Here is a 12155-nt window from a genome sequence, read left to right on the forward strand (position 1 = left end):
CAATAGAAAAACTCGACTATTAAACAAGCAATAAACAAGCGACTTCACTGTGTTTTCATCCAAAAATAACAATTTCCTAGTATTAGTTATCATGACAATATGAAGGGAGATCATTTGACTAGTTCATAACTTCAGAGAGTTTCTGTTCCTATCATCAAATCCAAGTAGTACTACTAGATAATTCTTATTAAAAGAGGGCTTTTGCATTTGACGATGGTAGGTTTGCGACATAAGGGTATTCGGTAATTGTAACTCCCTCCGGCCCTTTAGCATTGCTCCATTTGACGTTTATGATTTTCAAGACATAAATTAACTTACAGATATCACTAATTCTATATACATAAAGTTTTTTTTTTTTAAAAAATATTGATATTATAAATATAAATTGATACAAATTGTTCTGGTGTTGAAACGATGGGTTTCGTATGAAGGCCCTTTCTGTTTGTGTTGAAGATCTTGCTTGTTTGAATGAGTTGTGTTCGAATTTACCTGCACAATTACAAAGTCACTAGCCTTGGGGGTGTTTCCGAGGAAAGCCCCTCCGATGCCTAAGTAAGAACGATGCTCGGATTCTAGAGAGAGTTCTCTAGAGAGTAGTATTAAGACAATAAATTGGACGTACCTTGAGGTGTGAGCCTTGGCGGCATATTTATAATGTTTGTGCAATAAATGCCCATAGGTCATTTATTGTGATTGGGCCTTGGGCCTTTGTTGGTGGTTGACCAGCCATATTGAATAGAAATGGGTTTGATGTTGATGTATTGAGCCATTGGGCTTTGAATTTAGTGGCCCAATTGGACAAGTCCAATTGGGAGCCCAAACAACATGCATGCCCCCCAGACCCGGTCCATTTAGAATTAAATGGGTGGGTTTCCAAGTGTCAGAAGTCCAAAAGTTCCCTTTTTTTTTCCAAAAAGGAGCATTTAAATCTATGTCTTTGTGGAACAAGTGCCGAAAAGGTCTTCGGAAGTGCCTTTGATCGAGTGGGTTGGAATAAAGTGGAAGTTGGGCGGTTTTTAGATCGTGGCCTATAAATACTGGACCCATTTCTCTGTTTCCAACTTTATTCACTCAAATCTCTCAAAGTTTTCAAAGGATTCCGACGGTTTCCTTGCGAGTTTTCTTCAGATCTTTGCTAATTCACTAAGAATCTGCTTCGACCTCACTCCATTCGTTTCATTGGCGGTTTCTGCTTCAGGAAAGATAATTTGTTTTTCGTTTTCTATCTCTTTTCTTGTTGAATCTTTCTGTGCTCTTCGGCGCTCTAGACTTTGGAGCTTTGCTATGGCTGGGGGAGATGGAAAAAGAAATCCTGCGTGGTGTATTCTTCTAGTGATTGTAACTCCCTCCCGCCCTTTAGCATTGCTCCATTTGACATTTATGATTTTCAAGACATAAATTAACTTACATATATCACTAATTCTATATACATAAAGTTTTTTTTAAAAAAGTTGATATTATAAATATAAATTGAAACAAATTTAACGAGAACCCATACGACTTCATTATTTTTTATAGGTCAATGGAAATTTATAGTCAAAGTTTATACAATTTGACTAAAAAAAATGCATATCCGGTAATCTAAATGTATTTGGTAAAAAGTTTACATTCACAGTCTAAAGAACTATTCATGTCTTTGAATTGAACAAATCGTGCTTACATGGGTAGATTACCTAGTGGAACTGTTTAAAAATTTATGGAAGACTTACTCAACTTTATTTATTTTTGGTGAATTGTATCATGGAATTAATCAAAGGAAATGGCTTATATAAATCTTTTAAATCATATTGTTTCATAACTCATCCTTCATTAAGCAGTATGAAGCAATAAAAGATTTAGTGAAAATCATCTCATATCTTAACAAAATGCCACTTACTAAAGCTTCACTCATGTCATTCCTGCTCATGACCTTGGTAGCGTTTTCATCTGCTCGTGACTACCCTACTCCAGTGTATAAGTCGCTAACTTATTCTCCGGAGTACTCATCACCACCGGTGTACGAGTCTCCAACATACACTCCACCATCGCCAGTTTACGAGTCTCCAACATACACTCCACCATCGCCTGAATACACCCCATCACCCGTATACAACTCTCCTGAATATACCCCATCACCCGTGTACAACTCTCCTGAATATACCCCATCACCCGTGTACAACTCTCCTGAATACACCCCATCACCCGTGTACAACTCTCCTGAATACTCCTGAATACACCCCATCACCCGTGTACAACTCTCCTGAATACACCCCATCACCCGTATACAACTCCCCTGAATACACCCCATCACCCGTATACAACTCCCCTGAATACACCCCATCACCCATATACAACTCCCCTGAATACACCCCATCACCCGTATACAACTCCCCTGAATACACCCCATCACCCGTGTACAACTCTCCTGAATACACACCATCACCAGTTTACACTCCACCATCATACGAGTCTCCTTCATACACTACATCTCCAGCTTATTGATTTATTTATATTTCACCCCCGGCCAATGGAGCTCAAATGAATATCTTGACCTAAATCATTATGTTATGCATCTCTTTGACACAGTCCTAATAGCAGAGAATTGGGTTTGATAAAATTTTCATATCTTGTGTTGTTTTTTTAATTTTACAAAATAAATGATGTTATTCATCAAGCTCCGGCAATGTACAAGTTATACCTGTAAGAATTTACTGCTTTTAAAATAAATGTACAAGTTGTTATATTCAGTGAGATAGTTTACGTTGTTTTGATCGTCTATTGTTTACTCGATAGTTAGTATTGTATCCGTGCAATTGCGTGGTTTAAAAAGTTTAAATATGAAGTTCTCGTACAGTAATGAGTGGTGATATTAAACTCAGAGATTTAAAGTTACATAATTGCATATCATAAATAATTAGTTTATGTATAGAGGTGAAATATGTTACGCTTTAAACTTCAGTACTCGTTGTAGCAAGGACCTTTACTTCATAAATTTACATTACCTATCTCATAACATATTTTTATTTTCATGCCATATTGTATACCTTAAAACATAAAAGGATCCGCTTCTCCCTGTCTAAAAACTATTTGCCTTCCCTCTACAAAAACACCAAGCCCTAGCCACCTTGCTTGTTGGTGGCATGAGTTGGCCGTTCAACTCGAATTGCCGGCGAGCATCAATACGTGTTTTCTTCTATTTTTAGCTAATACTCCCTCCGTATTTTTTTAAGAGATACACTTGGTTGGGCACGGGTCTCAAGAAGAATAAAAGAAGTGGGGTTGGGGTAGATATTTTAATAAATAAGTACATTGGGGACCATGTCTTTTTGAACAAGGGAGGTGGGGGTGGGGTGGGTGTAGTTGTAAAATTATTTTTTAATTGGATGGTGGGTCATAAAGTGTAGTAGATATATTATTTAATTAGGTGGTGGGGTTGATAAGTTACCAAAAATGGCAAGTGTATCTCTTAAAAAAATACGGCCGGAAAAGGCAAGTGTATCTCTTAAAAAAATACGGAGGGAGTATCATTAGAGGAACTTTTTAACCAGATCTCGAACCTAGGGTTTCGAATTTGGAGCCACTAGTTAGTAGTTTTTGGATGTCGGAAAGAGAAAAGCAAGAAGTCAAGCTGTCAGACGGAAGCTTCCACCTCCTCTTAGTGCGTTGCCCTTTTCATCAGAAATCATTGGATCTATGTTTTTGTTCTTTAGCCGCCCGTTCAATAAATCAAGGAGGTATTGGTTCGTTCGCTTTCGGAGGTTATTGGTCTACAGTTACAACTTCATCTATTCCGACTACTTCCTTAATGTTGCCGCTTTTAATGGTTAATAAAGGTAAAGCGCCACTGCTTTTAATGTGCAGGTAAATATTAAGTTTTAGGGGGTAGGGTTTCAAGTTCGTGATGAATTCTTGGGTTTTGTGTTGTGTTCTGTGTGTTTGGGAGTTAAGGCTACTACTTTTAAAGGTTTTCCTAATCGTCGTCGTCTCGTAGCGTCGAGAAAATACCATCTTATCGGTAAAGGTTAGGTTTGGGATTCAGTTTGAGGCTAATTACTTTCCTCTGTTTTCGTAACCTCCATGATTATATTCTTGTTAGATTTTTTTGGTTGTTCCACTGTGTTTGTTATGGCCGCATAGGCCATTGGGTGTAGCTGAGTTGTTCATTCTTTTCGTTTTCCTTCTCCGATTGTTGATTATAGTTGTAAGCAATTGTGTTTTCCAACGCCTTTGGTTATGTGTGTTTTGTTATGTTGTAGTTTATGGGTATGGTTGTTTACACTAGAAAAAAAGTTATTTTCAACTCAAGCTAGTTGTAGGCGTTTCAACAACTATCTGGTCAACGCGGGACAAATTTAAATGAGCATTTTGCAGCGTTTTAAATTAAAAGAGCATTGCAAAAAATCTAATTTTTTTAAATAAATTCGCAGTGTGCATGTGTGATGCCATGCGGCGACTTCCTCTTCCTTGCAAGACTTAGAGACCTCCGCCCAACCCTCTCTCTCTCTCTCTCTCTCTCTCTCTCTCTAACTCTAACTTTCTTCTCCATTCCTTCCTTGACGCTTACGGTACCTACCAAAGTTCCTAAATCCCACGTTTGTTCCTCTTTAACTCTTGTCCATGATCTTATTTCCTTCTTAACCCTAGCCGTTTTCTTCTTACGCATTAAGGAACATCATAATCTTTCGACTTTTCATTGAGATTTCAATTGCAGTCTACATAAAGAGATGAAAAGAGGGCGGAAGAGAGAGAAAGACGCCCACATTTTGCGGCTCGATGATCAACCCTAGGTGTTGGCTTTATGTAGATGCCTACGTTTAAACCCAGGCCAGAAGGGGTAAGTTCAGTAATGAAACGAACATCCACTTGTCAACGCATTCCTAACAAGCAACGAACATTCCAAGACTGATTAAATCAATCCCAAACCCATATTTCCATTTATAGTAGCTGCTATTTATAGTAACTTCCATTCTGAAGGAAATAATGCCCTTGGTCCAAGTATGCATTTAATGATAAGTCTAATAAATGCGGTTCAGTATTAATTAACAAGTTAATAAATTCAGTGAGATCAAGTGAGCTGAATGCCTAGCTAGAGGTCGCTTCAGTTCAAGTGGAATTAATGATATTAATCCACAACTTACTCTTGACTGAACCCGTAGGGTCACACAAATAATACGTAAACGGATCAAATATTTAATGGCATTAAATACTCCATCTATGGATATTCGGAATCGACGGATCTTGGTTTCAGTGGGAGCTAAGATCGTCAAAGGCAAGTAAATGAATACTCCGGAAACGATGATATTGTCGGAAACGATGGATCGTATCGGAAATATAAATATTATCCAAGTCGAAGATGTTGCCGGAAACTGAAACATGGTACGTGTGAGGGGGTCGAAAAAGCACGAGGCTAATGCGTGACCTCGTCCCTCGTGGGTGTGACGATTCTTTTTATTCAATCAAGTGTAATTGGATTTCCTGTGAGTTTACACCCAATTGACTAGTAATATAGGAGTCGCCATTCAGTTTTTAACGACAATGAGAAAAACTGACAAAACCCGGTTATCGTGACATAAAGGGAGTGCAATTATGTTTGACCACGACGGCCGTAGGTTCCCTTGTGATCCCTGGTGTGGGGATCTCTCAACATACACCCGCAAGGTAGAGATTGAGGGTTCGGGGGACTGTAACTACCGAGTGGAGTACTTCGCTCGTCGATAACTCCAGAGGCAGGATATCCTTACTAGCTCAGCATAAATAATTGAAGGGACATGCGTTAACTATTAAACTAATCTGAGTTGATTTTAGCAATATGCAACATATAATACTAATTCAATCGTGATTATCTAATTTAAATAGCATTAAGGGACCTAGCATGATAATCCAATTTCCCAAAAATATTATATTTGTTAGGCGTGATAGAACAATCAGATTAGGTTAGTTTAACAGTTCATAAAAAGGGCGAGGAAAGCAGTTAAATCATCGAAAAGGGACACATTACGACGCACCCTTGAGAGGTGCGTCACGGTTCTCAGAAAACTAACCACTTTGACTTTGCTATTTCTCCTTTTTATTTAATGAATCTCAATTATGGGACAGGATACGTTCTGTTCGATTTATGGATCGATTGCGACAGAACGCGTGAACAGTTTCGCAGCGTGAGGCTTAGGCTAAGGGTTTGAGTCAATACTCAGAATACAATTGTGTGTTGTGTGTCTTTTTTTGTTCTTTTCACGTCGAATTTAGGGGTCTATTTATAGGGAAGAGTTCGTGGAAAGATATAATTGCAGAGTTCTAATCCACAAAGAATTAGGAAAAAACACGTACCAGGTATTTTCAGCGCCCAGCTCTGGGCGTCAAAGATTTCGGCGCCCAGGGCTGGGCGTTGAAAATAGAGATCCATGCAATTTCGACGCCCAGGGCTGGGCGTTAAAGATTTCGGCGCCCAGCTCTGGGCGTTGAAAGTGATGTCTGGGCCGAGTTCTTTGTCAGATTCGAATTCCTAGAATCCGGAGTGTTTGAGACTTAATCGAGTGTTCTAGTGCGTATCAATTTCATGACGGAATGCGTCTGGGCCCGTTACGAACTCTAGGCTCGTTAGGATTTTAATTAATACGTAACTCTTATTTGCGAATCATACTAGGAACAGGATTCTTATCGCAAAGTCTATCTCATTTAGGATTTATGTTGGAGTGCAACACCTAATTCTGACAGGTTTCTATCTTTTATGACTTGCCACTTTTAACAACCACCATTACGGCAGTTACTATTCTTAGAAGGTTTCCATAAATAGCAGGTTTCGGGTGAAATGGAAAGGGGAATTGAGATTCGTTTATTTTATAGGAGATGCGTTGTCAAGTGGAGATTTACGTTCTCATCATCGAACCTTTCCCTTTCGGGAATGGGGACAAAAGTAGGTGTCTACAGTTAGCCCCCACTTTGACTGAGTCTTGGAATAAGACGATGGTCAAAGTATTAGACGGAGTGCGTCACACAAGCCATAGTGTATGTGACCTGTTTTGCGAGGATCTCACGAGCCCCCGAGTGATAACATTTGACTTAAGGGTCATCACTTGAAATGTCGACATATCCCTCACGTGTCATTGGGATTTGTCAATGGATAGTATAGAATACTCCCTCACTTTGTCATTGGAAGTATCTAAAGAGGCGTAGAAACTCCCTCACTTTGTCATTGGGAGTAGCTACAGATGTTTTCGAAATCAAAGCTATAAAGTGTAATTGGGCCTGGCCAAGCCTAATCACGAGGTAAAAAATGTTTTTAAAGATTGTCATTTTCAGGGCTAGCTAAACGAGAAAACCCCCTTGTTTTTATAGGACGTAAAACGAAGGAAAATCTAGCACCCTGGTTTTTATAGGACGTAAAACGAAGGAAAATCCAGCACCCTTGTTTTTATAGGACGTAAAACGAAGGAAAATCCAGCACCCTTGTTTTTATAGGACGTAAAACGAAGGAAAATCCAGCAAAAGTTATCGCTGCAGCGACTAAGGACCTGCGCGGTTTAATGGCGCAGACCCCGCCGACTAAAGATGGCGAGCCTGTCCGCTAAGGGTGGACACCCCGTCCGATAGAAGTGGACGAATCTGTTTTTGAATTTTGAAAATAAGGACCTACGCGGTTTGTAGCGATAGTTGGGCGAGTCTATATGGCCCGAGGAACATACCTTGAGGCGTAAGACTTTGATCGCTCTTGTATATATATTTTTTTTCTTTTAAATGCGTTCGTGAATGATGATATGTATGTGCGAACGAGTGTTCATAGAATGGCCGTTGTGTGCGGTCCATTAATCAGTTCGCTTGAATTTTTTTTAGCAATGACTGATTTTGAATAGTTTGCTTTAGAAGCTTGATAGGATTCAGGCCCATTCATTAAGTGGGCTCAGACATCGTACCCTTTCGATTGTTCGAACATTTGCTTCGAGATTTTTTTTTATTTTGCTATGGTTGTTTCGTACCTTGGAGCCCCCAAGTATGCATGTTGGGATGCTTCCTTTTGGCGTACGATTTTTGGTAGGTTCTTTGGAGAAAGATGCCTTGGGGTTCCGCTCGTGTAGGTGCGAGCTATCCCTTCCGTGGTAGGTAATATTTTGCTACTTTTAATCCTTAATGTAGAAGTCGTGTGGCTTGCATTTTGAATTTGGGCGATAAGTAGTCTTTGCCTCTTTTACACATGCTCTTTGGTCGTGCCCGCATTAGTGCGATATGCCTTACTCTCTTTTTTAGACTTGTACCGTGGGACGGTTGAACTTATGGTGCAACGTAGGCTTGTGTGGCCTAACGACGTGTCTTAGAACATTCCTCCAGGCGTTGGGATATCATTATTATTTTTGCATTGGAGTACTTCATCATGCCTCGTTCAGGTGTTTGAACAAGTGTAGCACCTTCTGCGTTGGTTTGCGCGGCTTATTACTTCGTTCGATGCGAGGATTCATAGGTGTTTCTTTCTTATTTTTATATCTGGGCAAAACATGGCTAGCAGAAAGATTCAGCGCCCAGGCTGGGGCGTTAAAGATATTGGCGCCCAGTTCTGGGCGTTGAAAATGATTTATGGGCAGAACTTTGACAGTTTTTTTTGATTTTTTTTTTCTTTCGCTTTTGCTTTCGAACGATGTAGACTGTGTAACGGGCGCTTTATAGGGCGAGCGTTATGTGCAGTGGTTTGATCGGAGTTTTGGTGACTCGCGATTTTCAGTTACCCTTGTTAGTGGGGTGACTTTATATATTCTAAGTAGTGCTTTAGAATTTGGGAGGGGTTGTAGCCATTCTAAGGTTCGTTTTGCACGATTAAAGCTTAGGATTGAGCCCCTATGACATATGTATAGCATTAGCGTCGAGAATTTGCGATAAAATCGTCATTTCGAGCATTTTTAGAGTGTTTTTCTCAAGCCCCCAGTTGTAGCTACGGGATTGGCTTGGTGCTATAATGCTTTGCATACGTTTTTATGCATTCATGGTGACACGGATCATGAATAGTTTGAACCAGACTCGTTTAGTGCGGGGTATGTTCGAGTAGTGATTTGCTACTTCTCTTGTAAATGTCGTATTGTGTGACATTGCCATGGTCAAGGTAGTCACATGTTGAAGTGTGCCTTGACTAAAAGCTAGGTGCCTTTCTTTACCCATAATCATATTTAAAAATCTTTTTGACTCACTTGCAACGTTGAGATGGACGCACACTAAGCTTAAACCAACGACACTTTATTTGTCCGAAGAAGTCTTTAAAAATCATTTAAAAATTATTTAAAATCCGAGTCCTACTGTGTACAATCCGAGGTGTCCTGAGTAGGTTGACTTATAGAAGGGTTCGTACAGGATTACATGAGTGAATCAAAATACTGTTACGATTTTTGGAATGCTGTCTAAGGATTTGCTGGAAGCCAGGGTGCAGGCGTCAAGATATACTTGTGCCCGTTTGGCATGTGCTTTAGGCTTTTAGGGCCATCTTTTCCAGAATTGCGGGAATATAAACCGTTTTCAAATTGACTTAGATTTACTTGGTGTATGTCTGCACAAAAGGTCAAGGTATACTTAGTTCTTTCCCTAGCTCTTTCATTTCACTTTTTAGCCCCCAGTTGTTGTTATGTCTTCCCATTAATGATGCTTTCAGATTTCGATTTTAGATGCCCATGTCATATTCCTGAGTAGGGTGAGCCTTGGTTAAGTGCCAAGTCCTATTGACAATGTACCATTTTTTTTTATTTTTTTCAAAGGGGATTAGCAAGCATTTGAATTACCATGAACGGGTGCCCTGAGTTCGAAGGAACGATGGGGCGATGCCGTAGAACAATCCTCTTTATTGCAAGCTTACTGCCCTTACTACTTGTTGGCGATCATGACTGTGTCTAGTGGTGAAAGAAGGTCTTTAAGCGAACGACTATGTCTAGTGGTGAAAGAAAGTCTTTAAGTGAGTTAGTTCGCTTTAGGGAGGGTCAAGTCTAGTACTTTAGAGGTCATGGACGCTTGCGCTAGCCCCCATTCAATTGAGGCAAAGCGATCATTTGAGTCTTGGCTAAGTGCCTAGGAGTGTGAGTGCTCCTTCTGGCAAGGGTATGTGCCCTTATTATTTTTCGGTGTGTGCTCATTTTGGCATCTTGGTGACTTGGATTCTTTCTTTGACTTAATTTTTTTCTTTCGACTTGAATTGCAAGTAATTAAATTTCAATAACGGACTTCTATTTTTATTCTTGTTTTTCTATAGGTTTTAACATCTTTGCAAATTGGTTGGACCGAATCATGGATTGCCTACGTATCCGCCTTAAATAGATTTAATTTGGAATCAGGTCTTGCGTAGTTCTTAGCCTAGAAAATGGTTTTTTAGAATGCCGATTTTAAACAAGTATGTTCTGAGGTGGAAACATATTATTTGAAACGGTAGAATAAGTGAAGTTTATTACTTTTTTTTAATCTGCTCCCTTGGCGTAAGCAAAAATTTTGTTTTATTTGTTTTTTAAGTGCATGTATTTTCTTTTCATGTGTTTTTTTTTTTTTGGTACGTATACCTGAATACGTGTTGTACCCCTCCAAGTGTTCGTTATTTTTCCGTGCATGTGCGGATAAAATGACGAGCACTTCTGGACAAAATTTGGCAAGCAGAGAGATTCAGCGCCCAGGCTGGGGCGCTAAAGATTTCGGCGCCCAGCTGTGGGCGCTGAAAATTATTTCTGGGCGGATCTTTTTTTGGTGCGCTAAATGCTTCATTTTCTTTTTAGACTAACTTTAGAGGCGCTTTGCAAAGTTTCTTTTTTATTATTTATTATATTTTTGTACTTTTCATTTGTCTTCTTTTCCTTACTCGTGACTCAAGACGGTTTGAAAGATGGGTTGAATGAGATAGGATAATTTGTATAGGTATTGGTCAAGCATGAGGATTATATCTGCTAGGGCTCACAATTTGCAGCCTCAAGCTAGTGTCACGAGTTTACATCAATCAAGGCCAATGAGTAGCATGGGGACGGCTCAAGGGTATACCAACAGGATGTATCCACACAAGTTATATGGTCATTATGCTAATGGTGGTGTAAGAGCAGGTTTTGGAAATCATGGGTATGACGCACGTGTTAATGGCCGTGCGTGGTTTGTGGTTGATAACAAGTTCAAAAACAAGAGTTGAGGTAATGGTTTCTTGGGTTATGGCAGTGAGAACATGGATGGGTTAAATGAGCTGAACAGGGACCCCAGAGCGAAGGCGTTTAAGAACGCAAGGATTGGAAAGGGTAGACATCGTAGGACTTTATGTGGTATGATTTGGATTGGTTGACTCAATTCTTTCCCTTCGTTTACTTGGGTAAATTTCGCACTTTGGGAGGTACGGGCTAAGTATTTCATGGCTCGCTCTTTTCTCTCTCCCTTTTCTCTTTCCTTTTTTTTTGCTTGGGATTTCTCCCCAACATAAATTTTTCAAAAAACTTTTATTGGGCTAAGAGGTAGGTGGTTGTGGTCTTTGAGTCACGGGGCGAGAATGAGTGAGCCTCGTTTGGAAGGCCTATAGTGGACCTTTAATTTGTCTTTACTTTGCAAGCGTATTTAGTCGTTTAAAATGTGCAAATAGCGTAGATTCAAAATGTTATTTTTACCTTATTGAAATTTAACGAAAGAATTACATCGAAAATAAATTTTTTTTATTTCTTTTCAGACTCCAGTTTTCGGGATTTAATTGGAAGTTGTGATTTAGACTCAAACTTTTATTAATCTTTATGATTATAACCCGGGTATGAATATAAGGAGGTGGCCTAGACTCAAAACGATGACGTGACGAAAGCCTATAATACTTGACCAAGCGACTCTCAGACTTAGGCTAATTGGACCATAACTTTTGTTAGTTGACACTTTAGATTTTAACCCTTGGGTGTTCATTTGTCATGCGCCATTTTGCTTAATGTTGGCAAGGTAGTTAATTGGGGAGATCGAATTTTTATTTTTGCGAGACTAGAATCATTAGTGCGGCTTCTCTCTTAGTGTGTATTGCTTTACCCCAATGGTAGCCTTATGGTATGCCGATTTGGGTATTTTCATGGTTGGTCATGTTGCATTCATGGAAAATCTTTTAGTCCGTACTTAGTAGTATTTCAAGGAGCGAGTGACTCGAGAGGACTATAATAGTCGTGACCCAATGTGATTATAAGCCTTGAGGCCATTAATTTTTTTCTTTGCCAATGGTATTG

General features: G+C 39.5%; 1 pseudogene; it reads left to right on the plus strand.

Moving 5' to 3' along the window:
• The first annotated feature begins 1806 nt into the window (after nt 1–1806).
• Nucleotides 1807–2839, plus strand: LOC110794995 (extensin-1-like; annotated as a pseudogene).
• The last annotated feature ends 9316 nt before the right edge of the window (nt 2840–12155 follow it).

This window comes from Spinacia oleracea, chromosome 5 (assembly GCF_020520425.1).
Source record: "Spinacia oleracea cultivar Varoflay chromosome 5, BTI_SOV_V1, whole genome shotgun sequence".
In the NCBI taxonomy this organism is placed as follows: Eukaryota; Viridiplantae; Streptophyta; class Magnoliopsida; order Caryophyllales; family Amaranthaceae; genus Spinacia; species Spinacia oleracea.